A 20,287-nucleotide genomic window follows, 5' to 3' on the forward strand; every position below is an offset into this window, starting at 1 on the left:
GAACCCAGGATAGCCAAAACAACTGCAAAAAGAAGAACAAAGTTGGAGGACCCAAGCTTTCCAATCTAAAACTTACTATAAGGGAGAGATTTTTTTTCTGTAAAGGGCTAGACAGTAAGTATGTTAGGCTTTGGGGACTGTAACTCTCTGTCACAACTATCAACTCCATTTTGAGTATACTAAGCATTGTACAATCATCCCCACAATCTAATTTTAGAAAACTCTGTCACCCCTTAAAAAACCTTGTACCCTGTAGCAGCCACTCCTCATTTCTTCGTGCCACCTTCCCAGCCATAGACAACCACCAATCTATATTCTGTCTATAGATTTACCTGTTTGGGACATTTCAAATAAATGGAATCACATAATATATGATTCTTTCACTTAGCGTTATGTCTTCAAGGTTAATCTATATTGTACCATGTGTCAGTATTTCATTTCTTCTTATATTGAATTATAGTCCATTGTATGGATGTACCACAATTGTTTATCCACTCATCAGCTGATGGATATCTGGATTGTTTACATTTTGGGGCTATTATGAATAGTGCTGTTATGAACCAAGTACAAGATTTTGTGTAGACATATGTTTTCATTTCTTTTGCGTATATTCCTAGGAGTGGTATTGCTGGGTCCTATTGTAGCTCTGTGTTTAACCTTTTGAGTAGTTGCCAGACTGTTTTTCAAAGTGGCTATACCATTTTATCTTCTCCCAGCAGTGTTTAAGGGTTCCAATTTCTCCACGTTAAACACTTGTTATTATCCGTCTTTTTTATTATAGCCAGCCTAGTGGGTGTGAAGCGCGATCTCATTGCGGTTTTGGTTTGCATCTCAATGACTAATGATGTTGAGCATCTTTTCATGTGCTTATTGGCCATTTGTATGTCTTTGGAGAAATATCTACCTCATCCTTTGTCCATTTTTAATGGATTATTTAACTTTTTATTATTGAGTTGTAAGAGTTCTTTAGTCTGATACACGTTCCTTGTCAGATATATAATTTGCAAATATTTTCTCCCATACGTGGGCTCCCTTTCTTCATGGTGTCCTTTAAAGCACCAAAGTTTTTGATTTGGATGAAGTCCAATTCACCTGCTTTTTCTTTTGTTACTTGTGCTTTTGGTATCATATCTAAGAAACCAATGCCACATCCATAGTCATGAAGATTTACCCCTACGCTTTCTTCTAAGAGTTTTACAGTTTTTGTTGAGTTGATTTTGTGAGGTAGTCCAGATCCATTCTTTTGCATGTGGATATGCGATTGTCCCGTTATCAACTGCCAGAGTTAACAGTCTATATTCTTCTTTTTGTGGTCCAGTTTCCAAGGTTTTGTGATTTTTTTTGTGATTTTTTTCATCAAAATTGTTAAAGCTAAATTTAGTCATGTTAAGTTTCAACATGATATTATAAATTTCCCACCAATGTACAAAATATCCCCTTGGGTCAGTTCTAAATTAGGCTCATGCAACAAAATGCACATTTCATTTGAAAGCTTTTGTGCAGGTGTGCCTAAGCTGTCAAAGCCAATTTAATAGGACCAAATGCCTAATAGTTGAAGGCTTAGTTTTTTTTTTTTTTTTAATCAGGCTGTCTCTAGAGAGGTTCCAAGCAAATAGTGAAATCCTATGAAAGCTTTTTTCTTTATTTTATACCAGCCAAGAAAGATCAGTACTAAGTAATTTAGAATAGTGTCAAGGGGGAGTCAATTCATTCCTGCACTGATTCTGAGGCGGTGTGGGGAGTGGTGCCAGCTGCATTGCCCTTGAAGGATAAGTGGTACCTTGACCTCTGACAATGAACCACAGGGTCTTTGGTAGGAGGGTGGGCAGTAGTTCTGATGAAGGTGAGTATGGGAAAGGTGTAGAGGGAAGATGGACTTATAAAGGCATGCTGGGATGGATGGGTGGCTGAGAGAGGGCTCAGATACCTGGCTGAAGATATATGAAGATGTTAAGAAAATTTACTTGGAAAAAAGGCACAAAGGTAGTTGACATGAACTTTCAATGTCATACTGGGAATTAGAGAATTAAGGGGGAAGGTGGTTTCACCCAAGAGTTATTTAATTACCTATCTTAAAGGAATGTGCCTTTGTTATTTACTATTAATTACTCTAAAGTTATATGCTAAATATTATCCAGTGGAAAAGATAACCCCAAAGGTTATGGTTTGATTGCTCTGCTCAGCATGAACCAGTTTTATATCTTATCCAACATTTTTTTTTAAAAGATTTTATTTATTTATTTGACAGAGAGAGAGACAGCCAGCGAGAGAGGGAACACAAGCAGGGGGAGTGGGAGAGGAAGAAGCAGGCTCCCAGCAGAAGAGCCTGACATGGGGCTCGATTCCAGAACTCCACGATCACGCCCTGAGCCGAAGGCAGACGCTTAACGACTGAGCCACCCAGACGCCCCTATATCTTATCCAACATTTTAATTCTAACGTTCCTTTTTTCTCTCTCCCAATATTCCTTTATAAATGTCTGTGAATACCCAGTTCCTCAACATGCTCTTTGTACCAGATTTAACATCTTACTAGTTCCCTTATATTTGTAAAAGTCATGTTTTCAATTTTTTTTAATATTTATTTTTTTAAAGATTTTTATTTATTTGTCAGAGAGAGAGAGAGAGAGAGAGAGAGTGCACAAGCAGGGGGAGTGGCAGAGGGAGCCCAAAGGATCCCAGGACCCTGAGATCATGACCTGAGCCCAAGGCAGCCACTTAACTGACTGAGCCACCCAGGTGTCCTGATGTTTTCAGTTTTTTGAAAATTATACTTTGACAGGATTCAGCTGTGATAATCCACTGACCAAGAGTTGTTAAGTGTCCTTTGAGGAAAAAAATCAGCCCTCACTGCAATAAGGGGCTCAACTCTGAACTGCCATTGGAGTCCTCATTCTTTATGGATTTGTAAAGAATTAAATGAAAAAGCCGTGAAAAATGTATTCCAAGGGAGTGGGAGGCTCTTTCCTGATGGCTGTAATATTACATCATAGTACAAATCCTAGGGGGCCAGATATGCCAGGTAAGCCAGACATTCTCGCACGAGCATGTGTTTAAGAATGATTTTAGGCAATATTGCATCTCAGCCCCTGCCTGGGCTACCTGCTGCTCCATTGTTGAAAGTCCATGTTGAGACATTCAGGTGCTCCTAACTCAGCATATAAAGCTGACTATTGCTTTGGTTCCCTGTAGAAAATGAGAGAACAACCTTCTTGGCTTCAGCTATGGTCTAAAGTTATTCACAAACTCACTGGGGCTAATGTTCACTGCCTGGAAGTGTTAACTGTTTAGAAGTGTTTCCAGGTTAGTCTGAGAGCTTCCCAAAGGCAGAGATGATCTCATTTATCTCCATATCCTCTATTTCTACCCACAGGAGTTGGCATATAGAAAGCATTCAATAAATTGCTGTGAGAGAACACCATTTTAGAAAAGTTCTACTAGCAGGTACTATACCTGGGAAACCAAAAAATAAAAATAAAAGATGTTCACAGAGAGAAGCAGAAATCTACTAATTTATTGCTCCAAGCTTGGGATTCATTTTAATTTGCTTGGGTTTCTCATGGTAAGGGCGAAATAGCTTGGGTTAGATAATTTTAGAAAAAGGTACCCTTTGTGTAACTCAATAAAAATTAGCCTTTTCCAGTAAGATCTGAGCACATTTATCAGACAAATCAATTTCTCAATTTAAAAAAAAGCGTCAGACATCACTGTATTTCCTTAGAGTATACATACCATTTTTCTTTCTGAGATACAAATAGTTATGAGTACTGTCTAGGGAGGCAGAAATTAGAGTATCAGAGGGATAAAAGGACACAAAATTGTCTCTACCGTATGGGGCACTTGGTTGAATTATGTCAGTCATATGCTAGAGTTACATAATGTGAACTAAACAGACAAAAGCTGTATTACAATAGTGTTAAAAGGTAGCATTTATAAATACTAACAATCTCTAATTTCAAAAACAGTTCACATTCATTTGGAATGGACAACAGTATACATTTATAGTTTGGCCCAAAGCTGTCTTAACTCTCCTGACTTCTGTCAAATTATAAAATGGAGAGATCTAAACAATCTGGACATCTGTCAGAATATCGCATTGGTCCACCATATTGATGACATCATGCTAATTGAACAAAAGAAGCAATAAATGGATAGCTTTGTAAAGTCCTTGGTGAGACTCATGTGCTACAATGGCTGGGAGATGAATCCTATGAAGATTCAGGGGTCCATCACATTCAGTACAATTTTTAGGAGTCTAGTAGTCTGGGACATCACCTCCAGAGTGAAAGACAAATTATTGCATCTTGTATCTCCTACCACCAAGAAGAAAGCACAATACATCCTTGCCAATATTTGATATGGTCAGTCTCTTTAATGTCAGCTATTCTAATAGTTGTGTAGTAGTTTCCTGCTCCATTTTTAATTTGCATCATTAATTTGCATGATGTTGAGCATCTTTTCATGTTCTTACTCACCATCTGGATATCTTCTTTGATGTTCAAATCTTTTTTTAAAAGATTCTACCCATCTATTTATGAGAGAGAGAGAGAGAGAGAGAGAGAGAGAGCCCACAAGCAGGGGGAGTGGCATAGAGGGAGAAGCAGGCTCCCTGCCGAGCAAGCAGCCCGATGCGGGGCTCCATGCCAGGACCCTGGTATCACAACCTGAGCTGAAGGCAGATGCTTAACCGACTGAACCACCCAGGTGCCCCTGGATTGTGCTTTTATTGCCTAAGTCAAGGTCATAAGGGTTTCTTCCATTTTCTTTTAGAAGTTTTTTAATTAAGGTTTCACATTTAGGTCTATGATTCACTTAGAGTTAATTGCTGCATGTGGTGTGAGATACGGATCCAAGTTTGTTTGTTTATTTTTTTGCATATGGAAGTCCAGTTGTTCAAGTACCACTTGTTGAAAAGTCTATCCTCTCTCCACTAAATTGCTTTTATGCCTTTGTTAAAAATAGTTGTCCATACATGTGTGGGGTTGTTTTGGGACTCTCTTCTATTCCTTTGATATATAAGTTCCTAGCTTTATGTTAAAACCAAACTGTTTTGATTACTGTAGCTTTATAATAACTATTGGGATTATGTAGTATTAGCCTTCCAACATTGTTTTTTCCAAGTTGTTTTGACGATTTTGATTGGTGTTGCACTGAATCTATAGATAAGATTGGGGAGAATTGACACCTTAACAATATTGAATCTTTTAACCATAAAGGAGGTGTATCTTTCCATTTATAAAGTTTTCTTTAATTTTTCTCAGGAGTATTTTATAGTTTTCAGTATACAGATCTTTCACATCCTTTGTAAGTTTATCCATAAGTAGTTCATATTTTTATATTATTGATACAGTCTTTTTTTAATTTCAATATCCAATTGTTCATGGTTAGCATATAAAAATACAATTGACTTTTTCCCCTGTGGTTTCTTCTATAAAAAGCTTTATTACAATATAATTCACACACAATAAAAATCACCCTCTTAAAGAATGTAATTCAGTGGACTTTAGTATATCCACAGACCATTGCAATCTGAGCACATTTATTTGTCACCTCCCCAAAAGGCTCGTGTCTATTACCAGTCACTCCCCATTTCTCCACTTCACCTGTGTCAGCCATAGGCAACCACTACTCTATGCCCTGTCTCTATGGATTTGCCTATTTGCATATTTCACATGAATATGATCATATAATATGTGGTCTTTTGCAGTGGGATTCCCTCACTTAAAACAATGTTTTAAAGGCTCATCTCTGTTGTGGCATTATTATCAGACTTCATTCCTTTTTTACTGCCAAATAATATTCCCATTGTAAGGATACGACATATTTTGTTTATACATGCATCAGTTAATGTACTTATTTGAGTTGTTTCTACTTTTAGTTATTATAAGTAATGCTTCTATGAATATTCATGTGCAAGTTTTGTGTAGATGCATATTTTTAATACTCGGATGGAATTGCTGGGTCATATTTTTTTTTTAAGATTTTATTTATTTATTTGACAGAGAGAGAGAGACAGCCAGTGAGAGAGGGAACACAAGCAGGGGGAGTGGGAGAGGAAGAAGCAGGCTCATAGCAGAGGAGCCTGATGTGGGGCTCGATCCCGTAACGCCGGGATCACGCCCTAAGCCAAAGGCAGACACTTAACCGCTTTGCCACCCAGGCACCCCTGCTGGGTCATATATTAACTCTATGTTTAATATTTTGAGGAACCGCCCAGACTATTTTCCAAAGTGGCTTCACAATTTTACATTCCTACTGGCAATGTATGAGAGTTCCAATTTCTCCACACCCTTGTCAAAACTTACTGTTGTCTGCCTTTTTAATTCTAGCCATTCTAATGGATGTTAATCAGCATTTCATTATTGCATTTCCCTAATGACTAATTTTCTTCATATATCTATTCGTGTAAATTTGTATATCCTCTTTGGAGAAATGTCTACTCACATCTCTTGCCCATTTTATTTTTTAATTATTAATTAACTAGTTAATTTTTGCACAGAAGAGATTACCCAGAAGTTTAATTAGTTTCTAGAGGTGCCTAGCTTGCTCAGCCAGTGAGCATGTCACCCTTGATCTTGGGGTTATGAGTTAAGCCCCATGTTGGGTGTGGAGATTACTTAAAAATTAAAAAAAAAAAAATCTTTAAAAAAAGTTTAGTTTCTAAAATTAACATTTGATACATTACAGTTACAAAGTTAAAACCCTAGTTCTTCCTGTACTTTTAAATTCTGCATATACATTTTATTATCCTCTTAGCAATTTTTTTTATTGAAGTAAAGGTAACACACAATGTTACATTAGTTTCAGGTGTGCAACATAGTGATTTGACAACTCTGTATGTTAAGTTATGCTCACCACAAATGTAGCTACCATCTGTCACCATACAACTTCTTTGCCCATTTAAAAAAACTGGGTTATTGATCTTTTGATTATTAATTTACTCTCCTAATCTCTGTCTTTTAATTACTATATTTAGAGAATTTATATTTAATGTAATCACCGTATGTTGGGGCTTAAATCTGCCATTTTCTTTTTTGTTTATTCCTCCTCTTTTCCATTTCTTTTTCTTTTTCTTGCCTTTCTGTGAGTTAATTGATTTTAAGAATTCCATTTTGGTGGGGCACCTGGGTGGCTCAGTTGGTTAAGCATTTGACTCTTGGGACACCGCGATGGCTCAGTCGGTTAAGGTCTGCCTTTGGCTCAGGTCATGATCCCAGGGTCCTGGGATCCAGTCCCACTTTGGGCTCCTTGCTCAGCAGGGAGCCTGCTTCCCCTCTACCTGCTGCTCCCCTTACTTGTGCTCTGTCTTTTGACAAATAAATAAATACATAAATAAACAACATCTTTAAAAAATTTTTTTAAAAAGCATTCAACTCTTGATCTCAGCTCAGGACTTGATCTCAGGGTTGTGAGTTTGAGCCCTGCGTTGGGGTCCATGCTGGGCATGGAGCCTACTTTAAAAAAAAAAAAATTCCATTTTGATTTAACTATAGTGTTTTCGAGTGTGTCTCTTTGTATAAATTTTTTTGGTAGTCGCTCTAGATATTACATTATACATACATTACTTACCACAGTCTACTGGTTTTAATATTTTAGTTCAAATGAAGTATAAAAACCTTACCTCCCTTTAAGTCCTTTTACCCTCCCCTATTTATAATTGTCTTAAATGTTTCTCACACATACACTGAGAACCACATCAGACAATGTTATATTTTTTGCTTCAACTATCAAACATAATTTTAAAAACTTGAGAGAAGGAAGGTATTTGCCAACATTTTCACTATTGCTATTGTGCTTTAATTCTTCCTGATATTCTAAGTTTTCATCTTTTATCATCTTCCTTATATTTTGAGAACATTCTTTAGCAATTTTTAGGGTAGGTTTGGTGGTGACAAATTCTTAGTTCTTCCAAGTTTTCTGTAGTGTCCCTTCATTCTTGAAGGATAATATCACTAGATGTAGAATTTGGGGTTGACAGTTCTTTTCCTTGAGTGCTTGGAAAATAGGCAACTTTCTTTTTACCTCCATGGTTTCTCATGAGAAATCTGATGTCATTCAAAAATATCTTCCCCTATAGGTGTTATCTCTCTGTCATTGCCTTCAAGATTTTTTTGTCTTTAGTTTTAAGAAGTTTGTTTGTTTATTTATTTTTTAAAGATTTTATTTATTTATTTGACAGAGAGAGAGGCAGTCAGTGAGAGAAGGAACACAAGCAGGGGGAGTGGGAGAGGAAGAAGCAGGCTCCCAGCAGAGGAGCCTGATGTGGGACTCGATCCCAGGACCCCGCGACCATGCCCTGGGCTGAAGGCAGACGCTTAACGACTGCGCCACCCAGGCGCCCCAAGAAGTTTATTTATTTTTAAAAAGATTTTATTTATTTATTTGGGGGAGAGAGAGCACAAGTGAGCATGAGTCTGTGGGGGGGGTGGCAAAGGGAGAGGGAGAAGGAGACTCCCTGCTGAGCAGGGAGGCTGATTTGGGGCTCAATCTCAGGACCCCAGGATCACAACCTGAGCTGAAGGCAGATGCTTAACCAAATGAGCCACCTAGGCACCCCAGTTTTAAGAAGTTTAAGTATGATGTATGTTGGGGTGATTTCTTTGGGTCTGTCCTGTTTATGACTTGTCCAGCTTCTTGAATCTATAGGTTTATGTATTTTGACAAATTTGGAAAATCTCAGCCATCATTTCTTTGAATACTTTTTCCACCCCACCCTCTTTCTCTTCTTTTGGGACTCTGATTCCACAAATGTGTATCTTTTGTTATAGTTCCACTGGTTCCTAAGGACCAGTTCATTATTTTTTTTTTCAATTTATTTTCTCTGTGTGGTTTAGATTGGGTAGCTTTGTCTTATCTTCAAGTGCACTGGTTCTTTCCTCTGTCTTCTCCATTCAGTTATTGAGCTCACCTACTGAATTGAACATTTCCATTTAGTTCTACTTTATCTTCTATTTCTTTGCTGAGACTTTTTAAATGTATTTGTTTCAAATGGGTTCATAAATGTTTGATGAAGCAGTTTTATGATGGTTGCTTTAAAATTGTCGGATAATTCTGACATCTGATTCATTTTAGTGTCAGCATTTTTAAAATTATATTTTGTCATTCAAGTTGAAATTTTCCTGGTTCTTGGTATGATGAGTAATTTTCCTTTTTAAATTGTATCCTGGACAGGGGTGCCTGGGTGGCTCAATCGGTTAAGTGTCCAACTCTTAATTTCAGCTCAGGTTTTGATCTTGGGGTCCTGAGATCAAAGTGCTGCATCAGGCTTCACATTCAGTGCAGAGTCTGTTTGTCCCTCTTCCTCCCCCTGCTTGCTCTCGTGCTCTCTCTCTCTCTCAAATAAATAAAATCTTTAAAAAGATAAAATTGTATCCTGGACATTTAGTGTCATGAGACTCTGGATCTTATATAAATCTTCTATTTTAGCAGGTTCTTTCTGACACCATATCAGAGAGGAATGGGGTACCCACCTTCTTTCTGCCCGATGAGGGCAAAATTCCAGACTTCCTGTTTGACCTTCTTGGCATCTCAGAGGGAAGTGATACCTTGGTGCTTTGTTCCTCTTATGGAAGTTGGGTATCTTGCCTCCCACTATGCCTGACACCGCCTTGGTTAAGAAGGTGGGGGTGACTTGTTAGGTCCTGCAATTACATTATAATAGGGGAGGCCTCATTATTGCTGGGTGTTGGTGAAAGTGCCATCTTCACATTCTGCCTCCCCTGATACTGAAGGGTAAAGAGAAGGGTACCTTTATACAGTTGGTGGGGAGAAGTCCAGAACCCCCATGTGGCCTCCACTGATACTATAAAGGAGCCTTAATACTACTAGGCAGGAAAGAAAAATCCCAACTTCCCACTCAGTCTTCTCCGACACCACCCACATTACAGCTGGGATGGAGTGGAACTCTAGGTTCCCCATTTCCAAGGTATTGCTGACAGAAGTTGTTTGGTAGGATGGGGAAGTATTGTCTATCTCTCTCTTGGTAGATTGCCTGTTTCTTGGGCCATTAGCTAGAGAAGTGGCTTGAGGAGCACTCCTGTTGGCCTTTCTCAGTTGCCAGCTACTCTAGCACCCAGTCTGGGGTACAGGAGACAAGAAGAGAAAACCCAGGTATCTCATCACTGTGTCATTTTGTGCTCCCAAGGTCCCAAGCCAGTAAGGTTACAGAGTCATTTTGGTTTATGTATAATGTTAAGGGCTTTTTTTAGTTGCTGTTTCTAGAGGAATAGGATGTATGTTTATTCTCTCTTTATCCAGAAGCAGAAGTCAATGTTGTCTTTCTGTCTATGTACAATATATATTTCCCTGTTTCTTAAAACTTTACTTTTCAAGTTTTCTTAATATAGGGTGCACTTATTTCTTATTGTTTATAACTTTTGTTGCCCTTATGGATGGGGTTCTATTTTTCTTTCTTACATTTAAAAATTGGCTAATACTGTTAATTTTTGAGAAGAAAAGAGTTAATACAGGAGTCTGGTTGCAAGTGTTTGGGAAGCCTAGAACCCTGTTAACCCTTGGCCAACCAACTGAGAATATGGCCTTCAGAATGCTCTTTATGTTTGATGACATTCTGTATGCCCAGGGCAATGGTTGATGCTGTACCAGTTTATTAGGATTGTTTTGCACAAATATCACAATTGATGATGTGCCTCATTTCACTGTTGGGGTCCTGAGTTTCAGTTACCAAGGATGGTCATGTAGCCAGAACAGTTGCCTACATGCCCCCAACCTCTGATGAAAGCTTCAGACCCTTGGACCAGAGCGAACTTCCTTTGGCAGACATTTCACATGTCCTTCCAGTTTCCTGCTAGAAAGAGTGTATCTTTTGTGTGGTCCCAGGAGGGGAATGACTTGGAAGCCTATGTGTGATTTCTCTGGACTTCACCCAATGTATATTTTTGTTCTGTTGCTCTTACTCTGTATCTTTTGCTGTAATAAGTCCTGGCTGTGAGTATAACCTGCTAATAAGTCTTTTTTTTTTTTTTTAAGATTTTATTTATTTATTTGACAGAGAGACAGCCAGCGAGAGAGGGAACACAAGCAGGAGGAGTGGGAGAGGAAGAAGCAGGTTTCTGAGTGGAGCAGGGAGCCCAATGTGGGGCTCGATCCCAGCCGAAGGCAGATGCTTAACGACTGAGCCACCCAGGCGCCCCAATAAGTACTAGAATCATTCTAGTAAACCACTTAACTTGAGAATGAGCATGGGACTCCTAAACCTTAAAAAAATAGGCTAATCTCTCATCCAACCACATTGATATTAAACTTTTATGAGAGCTACTAGTTTACCAGTTGATTTTCTTAAATGTTCTAGGTCATACTGCTGCAGAAAATGTGTAATATTTTCCTCTTCCTCTTTATTTACAGGCTTTAATTAATGTTAGGCCCTCTATATGATGCTATCAATATACTTATGTTTCTAGTTTTGTGTGTGTGTTTTAAAGATTTTTAAATTTATTCATTTGAGCAAGACAGAGCAAATAAGAGCTCAAGCAGGGGGAAGGGTCAAAGGGAGAGGGAGTATCAGACTCCCCGTTGAGCAGGGCGCCTGACATGGGGCCTGATCCCAGGACCCTGGGAACATGACCTGAGCCGAAGGTAGATGCTTAATCAACTAAGCCATCCAGGTGCCCCTTATGTTTCTAGTTTAAAAAAATATATATTTATTTATTTGAAGGGGGGGCAAAGGGAGAGGGAGAGAGAGAACCTCAAGCAGACTCCCTGATGAGTGGGGAATCCGACACGGGCTTGATCTCACAACCCTGAGATCATGACCTGAGCCAAAATCAAGAGTTGGATGCTTAACCAACTGAGCCACCCAGGAGCCCCATTATGTTTTTGGTTTTAATGGGAACATTCCCAATGTTCTATATTAACTATGATGTTTTTGTAATTTTCCAGTAAACATTTTCATATTAAATTTTCTTCTGCTTCTAGTTGATTGAGAGTACTTATCAATAATGAATGTTAAACTTCATTAATATTTTTTCATTTATTGAGATAATCATATAATTTTTTCTCTTTTAATGAAGCAGTCTGCATCTTTTAGGCATAGATATTTGATTACCCTTTTTTTTTTTAAGATTTATTTATTTATTTGAGAGAGAGACACAGTGAATGTGTGTGGGTGTGTGTGCATGTGTGTGTGTGTGTGTGTGTGTGTGTGTGAGCAGGGGCAGGGGCAGAGGGAGAGGCAGAGGGAGAGGGAGAGGGAGAGAGAGAATCTCAAGCAGACTCCCAGCTGAGTATGGAGCCCAACATGGGGCTTGATCTCACAACCCTGAGATCATGATCTGAGGTGAAATCAAGACTCAGACGCTAAACCGACTGAGCCATCCAGGTGCCCCAACCCTTTATTTCTTCTGTAGTTATTCTCGCTGATTTTTCTTGATCCAAGTTTGGGATTTTCACTTTTCCAAGAATATCTTCCACTGTCTACTTTTTATTTCATTAAAAATTTTTTTTTAATTATAAATGAAATAGCCAAGAACAACTGGTAATACTAAACATGATTTTTCAAAAAAGATCCTTTTATATGGACATACTAAATTTAAATAATAGTTGTTAATATTAATAATGTTATGGTCATTGTCACTTAATTTTTTTTTATCACTTAATTTTTTTTGAAGATTTTATTTATTTATTTGACAGAGAGAGAGAGCAAGAGAGGGAACACAAACAAGGGGAGTGTGAGAGGGAGAAGCAGGCTTCCCGCTGAGCAGGGAGCCCGATGCGGGGCTGGATCCCAGGACCCTGGGATCATGACCTGAGCCGAAGGCAGACGCCTAATGGCTGAGCCACCCAGGCACCCCTGTCACTTAATATTAAACAAGTTTAATCTATGCCTCCTCTTATACCCAGGCTTTCCCCCTTCTATTATGAAATACATATTGCACAGAACTCTTTGAGGTACTGCATTAAATGTGATTCTTATACACTTGGTTGCAATATTTCTTTCTAACATACTCCGTCAATAAATTTGGTACCCAACTGTGCAGACATTTTTAGGCTTTACTTTTTAGCTATCATGTCTGACCAGGTTTGGGTAGATATTTTGCCCAAATGGTAACAACAGTATTTCTCATCCAAAGTGCTCTTCCAAAACCTTGCCACTCCCCCATTAGGAGGTAGAATTATGATCCTTCCTCTTGAACTTGGGTGGGCCTTCTGATTGCTTCAACTAATAGAGTACAGTGGAAGTAAATGCTATGTGATTCCTAAGGCTAGATCATAAAAGGCAATGCAGTTTTCACTTGGCTCTTCTTAGGAGGTTCACTGTTAGAGAGAGCCACTGTACTAATGAAAAAGCCCAGGCCACATGAGGAGGTCTAACTGGAAAAACTAAGGACCTTAGTCCTCAGCCCTAGCTGAGCTGCCAGCCAATAATAGCCTGTACCAACTTGTCAGCAACATGTGTGAGCCACCTTGGAAACAAATGTGCTAGCTCTCAGTAGAGCTGTCCCAGCTGATCCCATGTGGAACAGAGATGAACCTTCCCTGCCTGAGTCCTGACCAGACTGAAAATTTGTGAGCACAATCAATGACTATTTTTGTTTTTTAAAAAGATATTATTTTTTTGAGAGGAGAGAGAGTAAGCATGAGCGGGGGTGGGGGAAGAGCAGAGGGAGAGGGAGAAGCAGACTCCCCACGGAGCAGGGAGCCTGATGCAGGGCTCGATCCCAGGATCCCGGGATCATGACCTGAACCAAAGGTAGCCCCTTAATTGACTAAGACACCCGGGCACCCCACTATTTTTGTTTTATTTTTTATTTTTTTGGATTTGTTTTTTTAATAATTTTTTATTATGTAATGTTAGTCACCATACAGTATATCCTTAGTTTTTGATGTAATGTTCCATGATTCATTATTTGCGTGTAACACCCAGTGCACCATGCAATATGTGCCCTCCTTAATACCCATCATCGGCCTATCCCAATCCCCCACCCCCCTCCCCTCTGAAGCCCTCAGTTTGTCACTGTTTTGTTATGCAGCAATTAAAAACTGATACAAAGATAAATCTGAGAAGTAGTTGAGAGTGGGAAGCATATTGCTTCTGAATTTCTATCCATTCATTTAAAAGGTTTCCTCTCATGGCTTCCACAAGACCACACTCTTCTGTCTGTTTTCAACTTCACCTTTGTCCCTTTGCTGGCTTATCATTCTTTATGACCTGTAAATGCTAATGTTCCTAAATGCTTAATCCTGGGCCCTGTCCTTTTATCTGCCCTTTTCTCTAGCTGTACCTTCTCCCTACGAGATCTCATACAGACTTGTATCCTGGTGACTCCAAAATCTATGTTTGTGTATCTATAGCATTCCTCTAAATTCCTAACTGGTATTTTGAACTGGTCACTTCATATCTCCCTTTGAATGTTTAGCAGCATTCTCTAAGTTTATATGTTCAAACCAGAATCATTTTTTAAAGAGAGTTATTTGTTTTGAGAGAGAGGGAGAGAGAGAGTGCACACGTGGGGGGGAGGGGCGGAGCAGAGGGAGAGGGAGAGAGAATCTGGAGCAGACTCCCCACTGAGCACAGAGGCCAATGTGGGGCTCCATTGCACAATCCTGAGATCATGAACTGAGCCGGAATCGAGAGTTGGACGCTTAACCAACTGAGCCACCCAGATGCCCCTCAAAGCAGAATTATTACTCCCATATCCCCTGACCTATTTGTCCTCCAATTTCCATTAGTCTCCACCAATCACCCAGTTGCTGAGGTAAAAAATTTTAAGATTTATCTTTGATTGCTTTCTTTCTCTCGCTCTCTGCATTCAAACCATCAGCAATATTAAGACTGGTGTATAATCTTCTGCATATTCACTGTTCAGATATACGAGCACTTACATACTATGCATATATATGGCTTTTGGCTTTACTGAAACAGACTCCAAACACATATTAATCTGGAACTTACTTTTTTCAGTTGATATCCCTATATCAGTAAATATAGATTCAACTGTTTTTTTCCTCCCAATTTCTTAATGGATCTCTAGATATATACAAATATCTATAGTTTATACATATACATGGGACCACAATATATTTACTGGAGTATGGTGGTAATTTTCCCTTTTTCTTTTCTTTTTTTCTTTCTTTCTTTTTTTTTTTTTAAGATTTTATTTATTTGAGAGAGAGAGCACGCATGAGTGGGGGATAGGGTGGGCAGAGGGAGAGGTAGAGGGTGAGAAGCAGACTCCCCACTGAGTGCTGATCCTGGATCCTGACATGGGGCTCAATCCCAGGACGCTGAGATCATGACCTGAGCCAAAGTTAGATGCTTAACCAAATGAGCCACCCAGGCACGCCCCCTCCCTTTTCTTTTTCTCTGTCACTTCCTCCTTCCTTCATTTCTCCCCACTCTCAAATCAAGATAACTCAACTAAATGGCATATATCCACTCGTAGCCTTCCCCATACTCATAAAATCAAACAAATATATACATGTATATATAAGTTTAAGTGTCTTGCTTTTCCCATCCACCAAACCCCAAAACCTCATGGAAACTCCTCCAGAATCTCTAGTACAGTGAAAATTCATTCTTTTAAATGACAGTGTAATAATACTCCTTAGTATGGATATTGTAAAATGTATTCCTGCATTTCCTTATTTATGACCATTTATTCCCCCAACACAATGATACAATTAATATCTTTGTACATTTATTCTTTGTACTAGTACTTTTATTTCTATAAACTAGAACTTCAGAAATAGAATTTGCTGGTCAAAGGATACACACAAGGTTTTATTAAATAATAAATAGATAGTTATTAATCAAACAGGGGTAGACAAAATAACAGTAAAACAAATATATATGGACTTACCGCCTCGTTTAAGAAATAGAGCTTTAGTGATTCTCTGAAGCCTCCTTGATGCTCCCACAATTCCTTTTCCCCCTTTAGAAAAAAAAAATCCTGAGTTTTTTTTACTTATCCCTTAAGTTTTCCCTTTGAGTTCTGTTATGCTTAATTCCCTGCATAATCTGTTCTTTAATTTCGGCTTGTAAAACTTCATATAAACGAAAAAAATTATATATTCTTTTACGTCCTTTTTTTCCTTGTCATTATGTTCCTGAGATTTAACCATTTCGATAGGTGGAGCTGAAAAGTTCATTCATATTCAATGCTGTTTGATCATTCATTATATAAATACTCTATGTTGTATGGACATTTGCCGATACTGCTATGGACGTTCCTGAACATGGCCTTTGGTGTACATGTGCAAGTTTCTGTAATCTGTGTATCTAAGAGTGTAATTGCTGGTTGTAGGGTATGCCCATACTCAACTTTACAAAGTAATGCTAAATTGTTTTCCAAAGCCATTATACCAATTAACATTCCCACTAACACTGCACTGTGCCTGATTTCCCTGAAACATCTTTTCAAGTGTTTCTTAGCTATTAATTTTTCCTCTTTGGCGGTATTTGCCAATTTAAAAAACTGGGTTACCTTTTTCTGATTGGCACGAGTTCTTTGTATATTCTAGATCAATGCTGTCCAACAGAAGTAAAGTGCAAGTCACAGATGTAATTTAAAATGCTCTAGTAGCCACGTTTAAAAAAAGTGGTAACAGGCAAAATTAATTTTATTTTTTAAAGATTTATTTATTTATTTTAGAGAGTGGGACAGAGGCAGAGGGAGAGAGAGAATGCTGAAGCAGTCTCCCCGCTGAGTGGGGAGCCCGATGTGAGGCTCGATCCCACGACCCTGAGGATCATCACCAGAGCTGAAATCAAGAGTCCGACGCTTAACTGACTGAGCCAGCCAGGCGTCCCTGGGCAAAACTAATTTTAATAGTTTTTTTTACTTAATAATATAATCTACTTACCAAAATATTATCATTTCAAGATGCAATACATAACATTTTTTTTTTGTACTAACTCTTTGAAATCTGGAATCTATTTCATACTTAACAGCACCTCTTAATTTGGCCTACCTACATTTTAAATACTCAACAGCCTACTGTTGTTAATACCTACTGTACTGGGGTGTAGCTCTGGATACTTTCATTGTTGCTGTTATGTGTGTTGCAGATTTTTCTTTCTAGCTTATGATTTTTTTTCTTTCACTTTTTGTCTTTTTATGACAAAGTTTCAAGGGAGCTGAATTTTTACTTCTTTGGTTTGTACTTTGAATTTTAAGGACATTTTTTTTCTATCACATGGGCATGTCCCAAAGATATTGTATTATTCTATATTTTATTCTAAATCTTTTCATGTTTTGCCTTTTATATTGAAGTCTTCGATCCACCTGGAATTGACTTTTGGGTTAAATACGAGATAAGGATCCATTTTTACTTTCTCTCCACATGGATAACCAGTAAGATAACCCAGCTCTAATAGTTTGGTGTTGATGCTGTTTTTGTAAATGGTATGTTTTATTTGCTTGTGCTTTCTATCTGCTGGATTATGGAAATGCAGTTGATTTTTTTTATCTGAAAAACTTGAAGAATTGTCATTAGTTCTAAGTATTATTCTGAAAATTATTTTGGGTTTTCTAAGCAGACACTCATACCACCTGTAAATAACAACTGTCTTTTTTCATTCCTTACATGTTGTATTTCCTTTAAAAAAATATTTTATTTATTTATTTATTTGAAAGAGAGAGAGGGAGAGGGAGGAGTGAAGGAGGAGGGAGAGGGAGAGGGAAATAATCTCCAGCAGACTCCGCACTGAGTGCAGAGCCCTATGTGGGGCTCGATCCCATGACCCTGAGGTCGTGATCTGAGCAAACCAAGAGTTGCAGGCTTAACCGACTGAGCCACCAGGATCCCCTTACATGTTTTATTTCTTTCATTGTTTTATTTTGCTGGCTAGGACTCAAATACAATGTTGAATAGAAATGGTGACAGCAAACATTTTATTTTTAATTTCAAAAGAAATGCTTTATTTCACAATTATGTATAATGTTTGTTCTAGGTCTTTATCAGGTTAAGGAAATTTTCTTCTATTCCTGATTTGTTAAAGGTTTTTTTGGTTCCTTTTTCTTTTTTTAAAATTAAGAATGGGGGCTCCGGGGTGGCTCAGTCAGTTGAGCATCTGCCTTTGGCTCAGGTCATGATCCCTGGGTCCTGGGATCGAGTCCTGCATCGGGGCAGGGGTGGGGGGAATCCTTGCTCAGTGGAGAGCCTGCTTCTTCCTCTCCCTTTGCCTGCTGCTCCCCCTGTTTGTGCTCTCTCTCAAAAACATAAAATCTTAAAAATAAATAAATAAATAAATAATGGTTACTGATTTTTAACAAATATTTTTGCCAGCATCTAAAAGTGTTTGGTTGTACCTTTATTAGCTTTCAATTTCAGCTATAACAAATTATTACAACCTTAGAAGCTTAAGACAGAACAAGTTTATTTTTTTAGTTCTGCACACCAGAAGTCCAGTATGGGTCTAACTGAACTAAAAACAGTGTTGGCAGGCTATATTCCATTCTGGAGGTTCTGGGAGAAAATCTATTTCCTGCTCATTGGGTTACTGGCAGAATTCAGTTTCTAGAGGTGGTAGGACCACAGTCCCTGTTTTCTCCCTGCCTGTAAAATGAGTGAAGGTCATTCTCATCTTGCAGAGGCTGCCACATTTCTTGGCTCATGGCCCTTTTCCTCCATTTTCAAAGCCAGCAAAGGGCAGGTTGAGTCCTTGTCTTTTTCATCTCTCTGACCAACACGTTTGCCTTCCTCTTCCATTTTTAAGGATTTGTGATTAGATTAGACCCAGATAGTCCAAGATAACCTCTCTATCCCAAGGTCTGAAACTCGATCACATCAAAGTCCCTTTTGCCACACAAACACATTCACAGGTACCAGGGATTAGGAAGTGGACATCTCTGGGGAGCTATTCTGTCTACCACACCATTATAATTTGTTATATGAGGAATTACTTTAAAAAGTTTGCAATATTGAACTCTAACTTTCATTCCTCAAATAAATTCAACTTGATCTTGATTTTTATCTTTTTAACAAATTGCTGGATTTGCTTTAATATTTTGTTCAGGATTATTCCATCTGTGTTCAAGAATTAGAATAGCTTGTAACTTTTCCTTTCTTGTCCTATCCTTGCCTGCCTGGGTCTGTCCATCTGTTCATCCATCCCTTCCTTTCTTTTTGAGAGAAAATTGACTACTGATTTTTAATGGTTTAAGGACCAGATAGATTTTCCATTTCTCATTGAGTCAGTGTTGCTAATTTGCATTATCTTAGAAAGTTGTTCAAGTTGATCTAAGTTTTCAAATTTATTGGTCTCAAATTTTTCATTTTTTAAAATTAATTTTATAATCTCTATAGTTTCCATAATTCTGTCCCTCTTTTCCTTATTTATTTGCATGTTCTTTACATTATTCTCCTTTACATTATTTATTTGTATCTTCTATTTTTTCCCCCAATTTGTCAGAAGTTGGTCTATAGTCTTTTAAAAGAAATAATTGTTGGCTTTGTGCATCTTCTCAATTGTATGCTTTTTCTTTGATTTTGTGCTCTCATCTTTTTTTTAATTCTACTTTAGCTCTTAAGTTTGACATGTCATTTGTCAATTTTGTCTTTTTCCCCCTGTAACATAAGCATTTAAATCCCTAATTTCCCTCTACTTACTGCTTTAGCTATATTCTACCATTTTGCTAGTCATTTCACTATTTTTCTCTAGTGTAATTGAGAAATAATATAAATCACTATATATAAATCACTATATAAGCTTAAAGCATACAGCATGATGGACTTACATATTTTGTGATTACTACAGTAGGTTCTGCTAACATTCATCTTCTCATATAGATACCAAAAAGAGAACAAGAAAAAAAGAAAATTCTTTTTCCTAGTGATGAGAATCCAGGATTTACATTTCATTGTTCTTTAGTTCCAATTACTTTGTGATTCCCATTATGGTTTTTTTTCTGACCAATGAGTTATTTACAAGCATACTTTTGAATATTCAGATGTGCTCTTCCCCCCTTAGTGATTTCTTTTTTTTTTTTTTTAAGATTTTATTTATTTGACAGAGAGAGAGAGAGAGAGAGAGAGAGAGAATGAGCCAGAGAGCACAAGCTGGGGGAATGGCAGAGGCAGAGGGAGAAGCAGGCTCCCCGCCGAGCAGGGAGCTGGATGCAGGTCTTGATCCCAGAACCCTGGGATCCCGCCCTAAGCCAAAGGCAGACATTCAACCGACTGAGCCATCAGGCGCCACCTTAGTTAGTGATTTCTAACTCAACTGCATTTTTGTCAGAGAACATGGGTTATACAACATCAGTCATCTGAAATTTGTTGAGAATTACTACATGGACTTACATGTATGTGGTCAATTTTTCTTATTTTTA

The 20,287-nt window shown here is 38.1% G+C and overlaps 1 long non-coding RNA gene across 4 annotated transcripts in view; it reads right to left on the reverse strand.

Annotated features, from left to right (window-relative positions):
- The window catches only part of LOC103674869, a 37,165-nt gene that overhangs the window by 10,060 nt on the left and 6,818 nt on the right, over window positions 1-20,287 (reverse strand). For 3 of the 4 annotated variants that reach the window (XR_005834566.1, XR_571723.2, XR_571722.1), the window contains 2 exons: window positions 15,818-15,889; window positions 9,470-9,640 (listed from right to left, as the gene is read on the reverse strand). This is a non-coding gene — a long non-coding RNA (uncharacterized LOC103674869). The remainder of the gene's footprint in view (window positions 1-9,469; window positions 9,641-15,817; window positions 15,890-20,287) is intronic. The other variant, XR_005834567.1, reaches the window with a different exon arrangement.

The sequence above is a fragment of the Ursus maritimus genome, unplaced genomic scaffold (assembly GCF_017311325.1).
Source record: "Ursus maritimus isolate PB19 unplaced genomic scaffold, ASM1731132v1 scaffold_14, whole genome shotgun sequence".
In the NCBI taxonomy this organism is placed as follows: domain Eukaryota; kingdom Metazoa; phylum Chordata; class Mammalia; order Carnivora; family Ursidae; genus Ursus; species Ursus maritimus.